Source organism: Musa acuminata, chromosome BXJ3-8 (assembly GCF_036884655.1).
Source record: "Musa acuminata AAA Group cultivar baxijiao chromosome BXJ3-8, Cavendish_Baxijiao_AAA, whole genome shotgun sequence".
Classification (NCBI taxonomy): Eukaryota; Viridiplantae; Streptophyta; class Magnoliopsida; order Zingiberales; family Musaceae; genus Musa; species Musa acuminata.
The window spans coordinates 49,607,516-49,625,028 of record NC_088356.1 but is presented as its reverse complement, the minus strand read 5'-3'; the positions used below and the strand labels follow the sequence as shown (position 1 = coordinate 49,625,028).

Genomic DNA, 17,513 nt, shown 5'->3' with positions numbered 1-17,513 from the left:
TGGAGAACATATGCTTCGATGACAACATAATGTCACGAGATAAACACCAACATCCGTTTCGACTATGTCTAAGTAAACCCATTGATATTTGAACTCTCCTGTTGATCAAAATTTCCACTGTGGAATGAGGTACATCCATCATCTTCCATTTTAAGAGGATCAAAAAGAAATGAGAGGCCTCACTAGTACAAAGACTAAAGACCAGAGTAGGCAAAACAAGTATTTTCAAATACAAATAATTGTCCCTTGCTGCATTTGTGAAAAAATGGGATAGGCTATGGACTATGAGTGCTACAGCACTGATGTAGAAGTTGCTCCTACGTGTATATTTACACAAATGAAGAAAAAAAAAATATTTAACAAAAACAAGGGGATTCCTGCACTAATCTTATGTGAAGCAACTGGTTGTGTCGGTCTTGATCACCCTGGTATTGTAAGAACCACAAAAAGCACATTTGTGGTAAAGCCAGTGAAAGCGAGATGTTCCCTTTTTGCCACAGTCGTTACATAGTATGTCCTGGGTATTACGAAATAACAATTGGTTCAGTATCATGTAGGATCTCAAGATAGTTGTTTGATACCTGACATCGATCCCGATACTCTTCAGCAGCCAACAAGGCATCAATCATGCCAAAGTACACCTAAACAAATGCACAACCATTTCCAATTAGAAGAAATGAAAGCTGAAGGAATTATATGCTGTATAGCAAGCATGCTCTAGCAAATATTTGCACTCTTTCAATTTCCATTTTGTACCCTTGTAAATTTTTGTTCCATTGTGTTCTAATATAGCTATTATGCATGATACTAGAAAGAATTGCGCCCTAGGCATGCTTACTATCACATCCTTTTCACATATGGCCCTCATCCTGAAAAGGAGGATGCCTTAACTTACCCGCTACATTTTGAATGATCATGCATGAAACATGAACCGGAACCAAATATATTTTGGGGCTAAATTGTCACTTTGAAATAATGAATAGCATCTTTATCGTTGCATGCTCCATGGAATAAAGAACAGATTAGAAGACCACTTAGATATAAGAACACTTCTAGGAAACATGTTAAAGTTAATTGGTACAACAATTAGAAAGAGGAACTACATAATTTTTAAACGAAAAATTAGGTAGGTGAAAATTTATGAAACTGAGTGCATCAGATATAGGCTTTATTGTAGATATGGATTTCATTAAAAAATTCCAGCAGTATCTATAAGATTCCGATCGGGTTCAAGATTGATCATAAGATTTAGGACATGGATAGGTTTGGCAGCTCAGGGTGAGGATAGGTTCTGCAGCCAGACTAACAAACCCAATAGTTTAATGGTTTCTTTGAAACAAGAAGATCTGACAAAAATCAGTCACAATCTGCATGATGAGACCAAGATGAGTTGGGATCAACGGGATTGGCTGGAAATCAATCTGGGATCAACCGACACTGACCAAAATTAGTTTGAAAGGCTGGTCATTGCTCAGGCTGCTATAATCAACTCAGGATCAGTGATTGAACTTGGTGATCCCAAAAAGTAAGGGTTCAGAAATTTGTGTCTAATCTGAAGCAGAATCAGTTTCAGACAAGGGACTAAAATAGTCAGTTATAGAATACTAGAGAAATTGATAACTTTTATGGAGATCCTTAAATTGAATCAGATGATCAAATCAAATAAGAATTCTGAATGAGTTAAGATGCGATCATTTTAGAAATACTAGCATGTTTAAAGGGATTAAATGACCATGTAGAGACATAACATGGAGATTTTTAAGGTTTAACACAAGGAAAGAATGAAGAAAGGATAGGTCATAATCTTATCACCTATTTGCCTATGGGATTTGTCATTTCATCTGTTTGAGTGGATGCAAAATCATTCCTTTCTTTCTTGCAAATAATCAACATATACAATGAATCCTTCGAAGCTACCTATGCTTACAAAAATATAAAAAAATGCTTAATCTTGGAAGAAATACTGATAACTTACGGCCATGTCTCCCAAGGATTTGCTACAAATTGGGCAGGTGTAATGACTGCAAGTGTACGCCTAGGCAGAAACAAAAAAGTTAGCTAATTATCAACCAACTTCCTGAATAAAAGACATGCAGGACAACTTAAACAGCTAACAAATAAAGCCTCAAAGAAAAACAAAAGATACTTGACAGGAATAAGGGCATACTTGGAAGCATGCAGAATGCATGAAATGTCCACTGCGCAGAGCTCTTACAGCTGCACTTGATGTAAACAGAAAATCACAACAAATCGGACAGTTTGTCTCTAGACCTTTCTCTCGGCACTTGTGCTCCTTCAATTTCATACCCAAGCAACAATTGCATGTCATGCAATGAAAGAAGTCTATGCCAAGTCCTTTTCCAACACGACATAAGTTGCAAAATGGGCAGTGGTACACATTTCTGAAAAAATAAAAATTACAGGATTAGCTACTTGAAACATGTAGATTTGTTTGTTAGAGGACTCTAAGTCTTTTCATATCATTTATCGATTTGATTAAAGTTTATCTTAGTTTTATTAATTTTTGGCTGAAACAACACATTATGCTAATTACTAATGATCTATGTTAGTAGGTGACATGTGATGCTGAGACTTTCACATAGAGAACTGTGAAGACATTACTGAATGCAAGATCATATCTGTAAGGGTTTGTTCTTGCAAATATCACTTGATAACCTCTACAAAGGATATTTTATCATTACACAGGCAATCTAAGAATCATAGTTGTGCATGAAACCTCAAGCTCAATGATCAGGAACAACTATAATTTGCTAAGGATTTTGACTAAACAGCTAAGGATTTTGACAAAACAAGAGCCGAGAACACCGAGGAGTTCCCTTTGAGTCTTGAATAACTGGAAACAAATAATTAACTAACTAAACTGTTTCAGCTTGAGACCCAGAAATGACACCTATAGGAAACTAGAGGTTGTACAAAACACAACAGTTGATTTTCCTGATAGTCAATTCCAAAGAGAAGTCAAAACCACAATGTGGGGTTTTCTTTCATACCTTAACACTTACTTCATTTGACTAAAAAATTGGGCACCTACAACAATAAATCGAGATCTTCACTTACTAGTTTCAGTAGTTCATATAATTGATTCTCAAGAATTGAACGATGACTGTTGTTGTGCATAGGACACAATTATTATTGTCTATAAGGAAGTTTAAACTATATAGAAAAATGTTTATATGCAGAGGTTTAAGAATTCTGTTTAAAAGAATACATTTCCCTTAAAACAATCTATATTTATGCACAAATAAATGTCTAGATGCTCAAGATAAACATGAAAAAGATAAATAAATGGTTCTTTAACACCAGGTATAAGTAAAATAGGGAAGTTCCATAAAAGAAAAGTAAAGCACAAAAAAAGGAACATTTATTTTTCCTAATGCCAAAATGTTATTAGAAATGCAATATTGAGTCATCAACCTTTCATCATCAAAAAACTTGCAGATATTGCAATAATACTTCGCCATCCAGAATCCAGCACAGGAAGGTGTCCTGCAAGTTGGACCAACTGGTTGAACCTTCAAACAACGCATACACATCATTTCACTTGTTGCTTTTCTGCAAAGGACAAGAAAGAATGGTTGGCACCACAATATTGTCCTAGCCAAGGGACCCAAAACTGCCAACATTGTCCAGTAGAGGAGGTTAGTTTCACCATTTGAATGCCAAATAAAATTCTTACACCAACAAGTCCAACTAATACACATACATACATACATACATACATGCGTGTATATATATATATATATATATATATATATATATATATATATAGCATATCTGAAATTCCTGTATGCAAGCTGCATGCGCAAGAACTTAAACCTGAGAAAACTTTTACAAGTTGCGATATGTTTGGAGCACCCTAAAGCAAAGGGTTCTATCCACCAATGCAATAACAAAATATACTCCGTAGTAATATGACTTATTGTGTCACAATGAGGACCTTAAAGATCCCACATTGGGCATGACTCCAAGATGTTTAGGTTAATGAGCAAGGTTCATTCCGTATGATGTAAGGCATCCTTTTATGAAGAAAAAATATTATTGCCCATAAGTGATTGGAGCAAGCTCAACAGCCAAAGAAGAGAATATTCAACACAGGACAGAACAATACTTTCAATCCGTATACAATCCAATTCTAACCAGCATCATAAGAAAAGATGAAGTGGAAAACCAATAAGATAGCACCAACTACCAACCGAGTACATTTTAAAAGTAGAACATACTATTATGCAGAATATTGATTGCACGGTTTGCACCATAATATATACCATCCCATACAGGTGGATACACACCAAATTGCATGACATACACTGATATGCAGCAAGTTCAACACAAAAAAGGCTCTGGCAGGCAACTAGCAAATTTCACATATAAACACAGCCTAGACAAGGCATGCAGTTGCATCACTGGGTGAATTGATTCAATTATGTAAGTCAACGGTCACCAACACAATATGGTCATACTACTTAGTGTTCACATGAATGCAACTTAAACTTCTACCCAAATGACAATGTACAGCAGGTTGCCTTCATTACTTTAGTTTTTGCAATTAATCCATTAGATCCTGGTAATATTTAGGCCATGCACAAGCTAGGTTCCTTTAGGGAGTCCCAAGAATTTAATCTCACTTAAAATATTGATTTTTTCCATTAAATGAAATATTTCATAAAATCACTTGCATTTAAACCTTTTAGTACATCAACTTAGTTATACAAATTTATACAAGAAAATAAAACAAGTTACTAATAATGGAACTACAGCCAAGCACAGTGCTGCGACATTTTACATGAGGAAAAAAATCAGCAGCATCAAGGATGATACCTGTCCATTGAATGATCACTGACTTTGTCATGGCAAAATCTGCATGTGAACAATTTGTTACAACATGCAGCAACAAGTTTGCAGTTCCTCCTGAATGCTCACAGCCAAATATTTGTTTCTCCGGATCTCGAAAGGATGGAGAGCATCCAGGTATGTCTTCTCCTTCTGTAGCTTCCTCAGTTCTAGCCTGAGGTAATTTCTGCTGAGCAGCTATCCAGCGACTGCAATGTCCATCTAAATTACTTACTTAAATGTCACATTAGCACATACAGAAGATTAAATAACACAAACCTTGTCATTAAGTTTTGTATAAGATATGCCTTTCTTCGTGGATCAATTGTTGGATCTCGTGAAACCTTCCTTATCTCTGATTCGAGCTCATTCTGATTCATCCTAAATATATTATTCCAACCAGGCTTGAACATCTGGTCACTTTGCTCGAGACTTTCTTGGTGATCAGCCTCTATGGATGCAACAATTTGATAAGTCATTTGTAGTAAAAAAAAGTCAGCAAAGAATTATAATTTCCACAACACTGAGAGTTATTTTAACTATAAAGTACAAACAGTAAAAGACTTGATTAGATTACAGACCTTTTGGAAGACCAGAACTCTCTGTTGCATCTGTAGACAATGAGGGAGTATCCTTCCACCACTCATTTAGCCACTCATTAAACATGGTGTTTTTGGTTGCCTGTCTCCATGTATCCATCATCTTATTCTGTTCCTCTTGACTAAGAGCAGAAGTTACCCATGGTAGCATCGATTGGAGGACCTCTGCACCTGTTGTTCCTATTATTCGTCCAACAATCTTATCTTGCTCATCCACTGAAAAATGCTTGTCAAATAATGGCCATAATTCAAGCTCTTCTCTGAAGATATGATTATCAAGAGTAACTCGTAGAGATTTGCACATTCCTTGAAGCTTAGTGACAAGCTCATTATGTTTTCTAGTCTGATCAACTACATGAGAATCAGAATTGCTTCCCCTTGCAGCATCTTTACTGATGTTCATTCCCAAGCCATCATGCAGTTGTGAGAGCTCTAAAAGCACTACAGAAATATCTCTAAATAGCTTTTCTTCCTGCTTGTGGTCAAGGGTGTATGAATGACTCACATTATGAAGTGTTTCTCTTGATTCTAAAGCTGGGAAAACAATATCATCCTCAGCATTACTATGAGCTCTGTATAGACCCCATAACAAGCGAAATCTTCCACTGAACTGCCGAAGAACAGTATCAACATAAGGTATAAGGTTTCCGGATTCATCATCCAAATACTTCACATCTTTGCTAATCGCCTTATGAAATTTAAATATGTTGTCAATTGGCCTCAAAGTGTTCTCTATACTACATAAATTCAATTCCATCTCTGGAACAAAGAGACTGGACTTAAAAGTAAGGGACAGAAGAATTGTAAGATGAAAAAAGCAGAGACTTTGAAGCATCAGGTGAACTTATTCCAGTGTTGGCGCTAGCAACTCCCAGCGCCGGTACACAGCATGACTTTTGGCTACATGACACACTATAGATTTCATTACTTTCTGAAGTGTTGATTTCACCAGAATTTCCATATAATCCTGAAAAGTTGCCTCGTTTAATAGGCCTAGCATTGTTCTCAGATTTCAGAATTGTCAAGCCTTTCTCACACCCAAGTAGACAAGAACATGAACAGAAATTATGTCTGCAATCTTCTTCCGACTCAGTACTGTCTTCTAAAGGGAAGCAACAGATTGCTTTTGAAGTCAAGCATATGAACTTGCCAGAACTAGTAATATCCTCGCTCCTACCCTTGCACGCCCAACCGGAAAAAAGGGTGACCAGTGCATCTTCAGATGATGAGGCTGTGCCATGAAACATCAATCTTAGCTACTTTTAAAAAATTGGTAAAATGATGTGGCAAAAGTGAAGAGTAAAGATACACAAGAGAACTGACCAGCTAGATGCATATTCTGGAGAAACTGACTTGCCTCCTTATCACTTAAGTTTGCAACAAACCATGGTAAAACACGCTCTAACAGTTTCAAGGGCATAACACACAGACTTCTGAAAAGAAGCTTACACTGTTTCTCAGAAGAAAAATGCATCCTGGCAAGAGGAAGAACCTAAAAAAAGAGAAGTACAAATGTATTTTCAGATACTCAAAAGAAAACAATAAAGTTAATGTTGTCCGTATCAGCGTACCTCAGCTTCCTCACTATGGAAATGCTTCTGAATAGTATCCATTATTTGATCAGCATGCGAACAAAACTCAGAATAGAATTCTACAGAAGTAGAATTGGCCTCTGCACTCTGGATTTCTTCAATTAAGCACCTAAACTTGTTAAACTGAATTTTTTCATTTGCATGGTCCAGCAAAAGGAATTCCATTCCATCTGATACTGCTGGAAATATTACTTGGTCTTCAGCATAACTGCATGTGCAGAAAATGCTATTTGTCAATAGATGAGTTCAAGCACTAAGTCCAAGAATAATGGTGAATGTGTAAAGATTGCTTAAATCACTGCTATTTCATGTTGTACTTCATTATCTCAAATGCAGTCCCTGTGCTTCTTAGTGTAAGGGCACTGGCCAAACTTGTTATATGAGACGTATAGTCATATAGTAAGTTCAAATTTTCTATACATCATGGTCCACTTCTCTCAGAATGGTTAATTGGTTATGAGCTTCATATAATAACAAAAAAAAGGTCATGCAAAGAATGTAAAATCCAAGAGAGCTCTTAACCAGAATTCGTATAAACTTTATCTGCTTCTATTCAATAAAAAATAACAAAGTCCCTTACCTATGAAAGATGCACACATCAGCAATAAATTGAAGCCTTGTGTTGAAGACAGACAAATCAGATAAATCTCCAGAAAGCTGTATTTTCCTTGCACATTCTGCTATTTCATTTAATTCTTTTCTAATAGCATTATGCCAATGCAATATTTCATCTATCGGGTACAACCCAAGATCAATAGCTTTGCTGTCTGGTTCGTTATGTTTTCTCTTCCCAGTCCTGGAAAGATCAGAAAGACAGGCATACTTCTCAGTGTCATCAATGGACCTGCAAGGTGTAGAACTCTGTGATAGAGAATCATCAACATGACTTTTTCCCATGTCAGCCATGCTTTTGTCTTCAATCCAAGTAAATATGACCTACATGTTTCAAACAAATAACAATGCATGGCTGGTAATTCATCGTAGGGAAGAACTCTTAATATATTTTTAGTATTCTCCTCTCTAATTTGTTGTATCATTAAATAGTGAGTGCCCTTTTGGTATGCACAGAGTGAATGGAGAACATATGCTTCGATGACAACATAATGTCACGAGATAAACACCAACATCCGTTTCGACTATGTCTAAGTAAACCCATTGATATTTGAACTCTCCTGTTGATCAAAATTTCCACTGTGGAATGAGGTACATCCATCATCTTCCATTTTAAGAGGATCAAAAAGAAATGAGAGGCCTCACTAGTACAAAGACTAAAGACCAGAGTAGGCAAAACAAGTATTTTCAAATACAAATAATTGTCCCTTGCTGCATTTGTGAAAAAATGGGATAGGCTATGTACTATGAGTGCTACAGCACTGATCTAGAAGTTGCTCCTACGTGTATATTTACACAAATGAAGAAAAAAAAAATATTTAACAAAAACAAGGGGATTCCTGCACTAATCTTATGTGAAGCAACTGGTTGTGTCGGTCTTGATCACCCTGGTATTGTAAGAACCACAAAAAGCACATTTGTGTTAAAGCCAGTGAAAGCGAGATGTTCCCTTTTTGCCACAGTCGTTACATAGTATGTCCTGGGTATTACGAAATAACAATTAGTTCAGTATCATGTAGGATCTCAAGATAGTTGTTTGATACCTGACATCGATCCCGATACTCTTCAGCAGCCAACAAGGCATCAATCATGCCAAAGTACACCTGAACAAATGCACAACCATTTCCAATTAGAAGAAATGAAAGCTGAAGGAATTATATGCTGTATAGCAAGCATGCTCTAGCAAATATTTGCACTCTTTCAATTTCCATTTTGTACCCTTGTAAATTTTTGTTCAATTGTGTTCTAATATAGCTATTATGCATGATACTAGAAAGAATTGCGCCCTAGGCATGCTTACTATCACATCCTTTTCACATATGGCCCTCATCCTGAAAAGGAGGATGCCTTAACTTACCCGCTACATTTTGAATGATCATGCATGAAACATGAACCGGAACCAAATATATTTTGGGGCTAAATTGTCACTTTGAAATAATGAATAGCATCTTTATCGTTGCATGCTCCATGGAATAAAGAACAGATTAGAAGACCACTTAGATATAAGAACACTTCTAGGAAACATGTTAAAGTTAATTGGTACAACAATTAGAAAGAGGAACTACATAATTTTTAAACGAAAAATTAGGTAGGTGAAAATTTATGAAACTGAGTGCATCAGATATAGGCTTTATTGTAGATATGGATTTTATTAAAAAATTCCAGCAGTATCTATAAGATTCCGATCGGGTTCAAGATTAATCATAAGATTTAGGACATGGATAGGTTTGGCAGCTCAGGGTGAGGATAGGTTCTGCAGCCAGACTAACAAACCCAATAGTTTAATGGTTTCTTTGAAACAAGAAGATCTGACAAAAATCAGTCACAATCTGCATGATGAGACCAAGATGAGTTGGGATCAACGGGATTGGCTGGAAATCAATCTGGGATCAACCGACACTGACCAAAATTAGTTTGAAAGGCTGGTCATTGCTCAGGCTGCTATAATCAACTCAGGATCAGTGATTGAACTTGGTGATCCCAAAAAGTAAGGGTTCAGAAATTTGTGTCTAATCTGAAGCAGAATCAGTTTCAGACAAGGGACTAAAATAGTCAGTTATAGAATACTAGAGAAATTGACAACTTTTATGGAGATCCTTAAATTGAATCAGATGATCAAATCAAATAAGAATTCTGAATGAGTTAAGATGCGACCATTTTAGAAATACTAGTATGTTTAAAGGGATTAAATGACCATGTAAAGACATAACATGGAGATTTTTAAGGTTTAACACAAGGAAAGAATGAAGAAAGGATAGGTCATAATCTTATCACCTATTTGGCTATGGGATTTGTCATTTCATCTGTTTGAGTGGATGCAAAATCATTCCTTTCTTTCTTGCAAATAATCAACATATAAAATGAATCCTTCGAAGCTACCTATGCTTACAAAAATATAAAAAAATGCTTAATCTTGGAAGAAATACTGATAACTTACGGCCATGTCTCCCAAGGATTTGCTACAAATTGGGCAGGTGTAATGACTGCAAGTGTACGCCCAGGCAGAAACAAAAAAGTTAGCTAATTATCAACCAACTTCCTGAATAAAAGACATGCAGGACAACTTAAACAGCTAACAAATAAAGCCTCAAAGAAAAACAAAAGATACTTGACAGGAATAAGGGCATACTTGGAAGCATGCAGAATGCATGAAATGTCCACTGCGCAGAGCTCTTACAGCTGCACTTGATGTAAACAGAAAATCACAACAAATCGGACAGTTTGTCTCTAGACCTTTCTCTCGGCACTTGTGCTCCTTCAATTTCATACCCAAGCAACAATTGCATGTCATGCAATGAAAGAAGTCTATGCCAAGTCCTTTTCCAACACGACATAAGTTGCAAAATGGGCAGTGGTACACATTTCTGAAAAAATAAAAATTACAGGATTAGCTACTTGAAACATGTAGATTTGTTTGTTAGAGGACTCTAAGTCTTTTCATATCATTTATCGATTTGATTAAAGTTTATCTTAGTTTTATTAATTTTTGGCTGAAACAACACATTATGCTAATTACTAATGATCTATGTTAGTAGGTGACATGTGATGCTGAGACTTTCACATAGAGAACTGTGAAGACATTACTGAATGCAAGATCATATCTGTAAGGGTTTGTTCTTGCAAATATCACTTGATAACCTCTACAAAGGATATTTTATCATTACACAGGCAATCTAAGAATCATAGTTGTGCATGAAACCTCAAGCTCAATGATCAGGAACAACTATAATTTGCTAAGGATTTTGACTAAACAGCTAAGGATTTTGACAAAACAAGAGCCGAGAACACCGAGGAGTTCCCTTTGAGTCTTGAATAACTGGAAACAAATAATTAACTAACTAAACTGTTTCAGCTTGAGACCCAGAAATGACACCTATAGGAAACTAGAGGTTGTACAAAACACAACAGTTGATTTTCCTGATAGTCAATTCCAAAGAGAAGTCAAAACCACAATGTGGGGTTTTCTTTCATACCTTAACACTTACTTCATTTGACTAAAAAATTGGGCACCTACAACAATAAATCGAGATCTTCACTTACTAGTTTCAGTAGTTCATATAATTGATTCTCAAGAATTGAACGATGACTGTTGTTGTGCATAGGACACAATTATTATTGTCTATAAGGAAGTTTAAACTATATAGAAAAATGTTTATATGCAGAGGTTTAAGAATTCTGTTTAAAAGAATACATTTCCCTTAAAATAATCTATATTTATGCACAAATAAATGTCTAGATGCTCAAGATAAACATGAAAAAGATAAATAAATGGTTCTTTAACACCAGGTATAAGTAAAATAGGGAAGTTCCATAAAAGAAAAGTAAAGCAAAAAAAAAGGAACATTTATTTTTCCTAATGCCAAAATGTTATTAGAAATGCAATATTGAGTCATCAACCTTTCATCATCAAAAAACTTGCAGATATTGCAATAATACTTCGCCATCCAGAATCCAGCACAGGAAGGTGTCCTGCAAGTTGGACCAACTGGTTGAACCTTCAAACAACGCATACACATCATTTCACTTGTTGCTTTTCTGCAAAGGACAAGAAAGAATGGTTGGCACCACAATATTGTCCTAGCCAAGGGACCCAAAACTGCCAACATTGTCCAGTAGAGGAGGTTAGTTTCACCATTTGAATGCCAAATAAAATTCTTACACCAACAAGTCCAACTAATACACATACATACATACATACATACATGCTGTATGTGTGTATATATATATATATATATATATATAGCATATCTGAAATTCCTGTATGCAAGCTGCATGCGCAAGAACTTAAACCTGAGAAAACTTTTACAAGTTGCGATATGTTTGGAGCACCCTAAAGCAAAGGGTTCTATCCACCAATGCAATAACAAAATATACTCCGTAGTAATATGACTTATTGTGTCACAATGAGGACCTTAAAGATCCCACATTGGGCATGACTCCAAGATGTTTAGGTTAATGAGCAAGGTTCATTATTCCGTATGATGTAAGGCATCCTTTTATGAAGAAAAAATATTATTGCCCATAAGTGATTGGAGCAAGCTCAACAGCCAAAGAAGAGAATATTCAACACAGGACAGAACAATACTTTCAATCCGTATACAATCCAATTCTAACCAGCATCATAAGAAAAGATGAAGTGGAAAACCAATAAGATAGCACCAACTACCAACCGAGTACATTTTAAAAGTAGAACATACTATTATGCAGAATATTGATTGCACGGTTTGCACCATAATATATACCATCCCATACAGGTGGATACACACCAAATTGCATGACATACACTGATATGCAGCAAGTTCAACACAAAAAAGGCTCTGGCAGGCAACTAGCAAATTTCACATATAAACACAGCCTAGACAAGGCATGCAGTTGCATCACTGGGTGAATTGATTCAATTATGTAAGTCAACGGTCACCAACACAATATGGTCATACTACTTAGTGTTCACATGAATGCAACTTAAACTTCTACCCAAATGACAATGTACAGCAGGTTGCCTTCATTACTTTAGTTTTTGCAATTAATCCATTAGATCCTGGTAATATTTAGGCCATGCACAAGCTAGGTTCCTTTAGGGAGTCCCAAGAATTTAATCTCACTTAAAATATTGATTTTTTCCATTAAATGAAATATTTCATAAAATCACTTGCATTTAAACCTTTTAGTACATCAACTTAGTTATACAAATTTATACAAGAAAATAAAACAAGTTACTAATAATGGAACTACAGCCAAGCACAGTGCTGCGACATTTTACATGAGGAAAAAAATCAGCAGCATCAAGGATGATACCTGTCCATTGAATGATCACTGACTTTGTCATGGCAAAATCTGCATGTGAACAATTTGTTACAACATGCAGCAACAAGTTTGCAGTTCCTCCTGAATGCTCACAGCCAAATATTTGTTTCTCCGGATCTCGAAAGGATGGAGAGCATCCAGGTATGTCTTCTCCTTCTGTAGCTTCCTCAGTTCTAGCCTGAGGTAATTTCTGCTGAGCAGCTATCCAGCGACTGCAATGTCCATCTAAATTACTTACTTAAATGTCACATTAGCACATACAGAAGATTAAATAACACAAACCTTGTCATTAAGTTTTGTATAAGATATGCCTTTCTTCGTGGATCAATTGTTGGATCTCGTGAAACCTTCCTTATCTCTGATTCGAGCTCATTCTGATTCATCCTAAATATATTATTCCAACCAGGCTTGAACATCTGGTCACTTTGCTCGAGACTTTCTTGGTGATCAGCCTCTATGGATGCAACAATTTGATAAGTCATTTGTAGTAAAAAAAAGTCAGCAAAGAATTATAATTTCCACAACACTGAGAGTTATTTTAACTATAAAGTACAAACAGTAAAAGACTTGATTAGATTACAGACCTTTTGGAAGACCAGAACTCTCTGTTGCATCTGTAGACAATGAGGGAGTATCCTTCCACCACTCATTTAGCCACTCATTAAACATGGTGTTTTTGGTTGCCTGTCTCCATGTATCCATCATCTTATTCTGTTCCTCTTGACTAAGAGCAGAAGTTACCCATGGTAGCATCGATTGGAGGACCTCTGCACCTGTTGTTCCTATTATTCGTCCAACAATCTTATCTTGCTCATCCACTGAAAAATGCTTGTCAAATAATGGCCATAATTCAAGCTCTTCTCTGAAGATATGATTATCAAGAGTAACTCGTAGAGATTTGCACATTCCTTGAAGCTTAGTGACAAGCTCATTATGTTTTCTAGTCTGATCAACTACATGAGAATCAGAATTGCTTCCCCTTGCAGCATCTTTACTGATGTTCATTCCCAAGCCATCATGCAGTTGTGAGAGCTCTAAAAGCACTACAGAAATATCTCTAAATAGCTTTTCTTCCTGCTTGTGGTCAAGGGTGTATGAATGACTCACATTATGAAGTGTTTCTCTTGATTCTAAAGCTGGGAAAACAATATCATCCTCAGCATTACTATGAGCTCTGTATAGACCCCATAACAAGCGAAATCTTCCACTGAACTGCCGAAGAACAGTATCAACATAAGGTATAAGGTTTCCGGATTCATCATCCAAATACTTCACATCTTTGCTAATCGCCTTATGAAATTTAAATATGTTGTCAATTGGCCTCAAAGTGTTCTCTATACTACATAAATTCAATTCCATCTCTGGAACAAAGAGACTGGACTTAAAGTAAGGGACAGAAGAATTGTAAGATGAAAAAAGCAGAGACTTTGAAGCATCAGGTGAACTTATTCCAGTGTTGGCGCTAGCAACTCCCAGCGCCGGTACACAGCATGACTTTTGGCTACATGACACACTATAGATTTCATTACTTTCTGAAGTGTTGATTTCACCAGAATTTCCATATAATCCTGAAAAGTTGCCTCGTTTAATAGGCCTAGCATTGTTCTCAGATTTCAGAATTGTCAAGCCTTTCTCACACCCAAGTAGACAAGAACATGAACAGAAATTATGTCTGCAATCTTCTTCCGACTCAGTACTGTCTTCTAAAGGGAAGCAACAGATTGCTTTTGAAGTCAAGCATATGAACTTGCCAGAACTAGTAATATCCTCGCTCCTACCCTTGCACGCCCAACCGGAAAAAAGGGTGACCAGTGCATCTTCAGATGATGAGGCTGTGCCATGAAACATCAATCTTAGCTACTTTTAAAAAATTGGTAAAATGATGTGGCAAAAGTGAAGAGTAAAGATACACAAGAGAACTGACCAGCTAGATGCATATTCTGGAGAAACTGACTTGCCTCCTTATCACTTAAGTTTGCAACAAACCATGGTAAAACACGCTCTAACAGTTTCAAGGGCATAACACACAGACTTCTGAAAAGAAGCTTACACTGTTTCTCAGAAGAAAAATGCATCCTGGCAAGAGGAAGAACCTAAAAAAAGAGAAGTACAAATGTATTTTCAGATACTCAAAAGAAAACAATAAAGTTAATGTTGTCCGTATCAGCGTACCTCAGCTTCCTCACTATGGAAATGCTTCTGAATAGTATCCATTATTTGATCAGCATGCGAACAAAACTCAGAATAGAATTCTACAGAAGTAGAATTGGCCTCTGCACTCTGGATTTCTTCAATTAAGCACCTAAACTTGTTAAACTGAATTTTTTCATTTGCATGGTCCAGCAAAAGGAATTCCATTCCATCTGATACTGCTGGAAATATTACTTGGTCTTCAGCATAACTGCATGTGCAGAAAATGCTATTTGTCAATAGATGAGTTCAAGCACTAAGTCCAAGAATAATGGTGAATGTGTAAAGATTGCTTAAATCACTGCTATTTCATGTTGTACTTCATTATCTCAAATGCAGTCCCTGTGCTTCTTAGTGTAAGGGCACTGGCCAAACTTGTTATATGAGACGTATAGTCATATAGTAAGTTCAAATTTTCTATACATCATGGTCCACTTCTCTCAGAATGGTTAATTGGTTATGAGCTTCATATAATAACAAAAAAAAGGTCATGCAAAGAATGTAAAATCCAAGAGAGCTCTTAACCAGAATTCGTATAAACTTTATCTGCTTCTATTCAATAAAAAATAACAAAGTCCCTTACCTATGAAAGATGCACACATCAGCAATAAATTGAAGCCTTGTGTTGAAGACAGACAAATCAGATAAATCTCCAGAAAGCTGTATTTTCCTTGCACATTCTGCTATTTCATTTAATTCTTTTCTAATAGCATTATGCCAATGCAATATTTCATCTATCGGGTACAACCCAAGATCAATAGCTTTGCTGTCTGGTTCGTTATGTTTTCTCTTCCCAGTCCTGGAAAGATCAGAAAGACAGGCATACTTCTCAGTGTCATCAATGGACCTGCAAGGTGTAGAACTCTGTGATAGAGAATCATCAACATGACTTTTTCCCATGTCAGCCATGCTTTTGTCTTCAATCCAAGTAAATATGACCTACATGTTTCAAACAAATAACAATGCATGGCTGGTAATTCATCGTAGGGAAGAACTCTTAATATATTTTTAGTATTCTCCTCTCTAATTTGTTGTATCATTAAATAGTGAGTGCCCTTTTGGTATGCACAGAGTGAATGGAGAACATATGCTTCGATGACAACATAATGTCACGAGATAAACACCAACATCCGTTTCGACTATGTCTAAGTAAACCCATTGATATTTGAACTCTCCTGTTGATCAAAATTTCCACTGTGGAATGAGGTACATCCATCATCTTCCATTTTAAGAGGATCAAAAAGAAATGAGAGGCCTCACTAGTACAAAGACTAAAGACCAGAGTAGGCAAAACAAGTATTTTCAAATACAAATAATTGTCCCTTGCTGCATTTGTGAAAAAATGGGATAGGCTATGGACTATGAGTGCTACAGCACTGATGTAGAAGTTGCTCCTATGTGTATATTTACACAAATGAAGAAAAAAAAAATATTTAACAAAAACAAGGGGATTCCTGCACTAATCTTATGTGAAGCAACTGGTTGTGTCGGTCTTGATCACCCTGGTATCGTAAGAACCACAAAAAGCACATTTGTGGTAAAGCCAGTGAAAGCGAGATGTTCCCTTTTTGCCACAGTCGTTACATAGTATGTCCTGGGTATTACGAAATAGCAATTAGTTCAGTATCATGTAGGATCTCAAGATAGTTGTTTGATACCTGACATCGATCCCGATACTCTTCAGGAAGCTCTTCAGCAGCCAACAAGGCATCAATCATGCCAAAGTACACCTGAACAAATGCACAACCATTTCCAATTAGAAGAAATGAAAGCTGAAGGAATTATATGCTGTATAGCAAGCATGCTCTAGCAAATATTTGCACTCTTCCAATTTCTATTTTGTACCCTTGTAAATTTTTATTCAATTGTGTCCTAATATAGCTATTATGCACGATACTAGAAAGAATTACGCCCTAGGCATGCTTACTATCACATCCTTTTCACATATGGCCCTCATCCTGAAAAGGAGGATGCCTTAACTTACCAGCTACATTTTGAATGATCATGCATGAAACATGAACCGGAACCAAATATATTTTGGGGCTAAATTGTCACTTTGAAATAATGAATAGCATCTTTATCGTTGCATGCTCCATGGAATAAAGAACAGATTAGAAGACCACTTAGATTTAAGAACACTTCTAGGAAACATGTTAAAGTTAATTGGTACAACAATTAGAAAGAGAAACTACATAATTTTTAAACGAAAAATTAGGTAGGTGAAAATTTATGAAACTGAGTGCATCAGATATAGGCTTTATTGTAGATATGGATTTCATTAAAAAATTCCAGCAGTATCTATAAGATTCCGATCGGGTTCAAGATTGATCATAAGATTTAGGACATGGATAGGTTTGGCAGCTCA

General features: G+C 36.2%; 2 pseudogenes; both read right to left on the bottom strand.

Annotated features, from left to right (window-relative positions):
• Positions 1-125: 125 nt before the first annotated feature.
• On the bottom strand, positions 126-7,974 carry LOC135645058 (zinc finger protein BRUTUS-like; annotated as a pseudogene).
• Positions 7,975-10,232: 2,258 nt separating this feature from the next.
• On the bottom strand, positions 10,233-16,083 carry LOC135645066 (zinc finger protein BRUTUS-like; annotated as a pseudogene).
• Between the last annotated feature and the right edge of the window lie 1,430 nt (positions 16,084-17,513).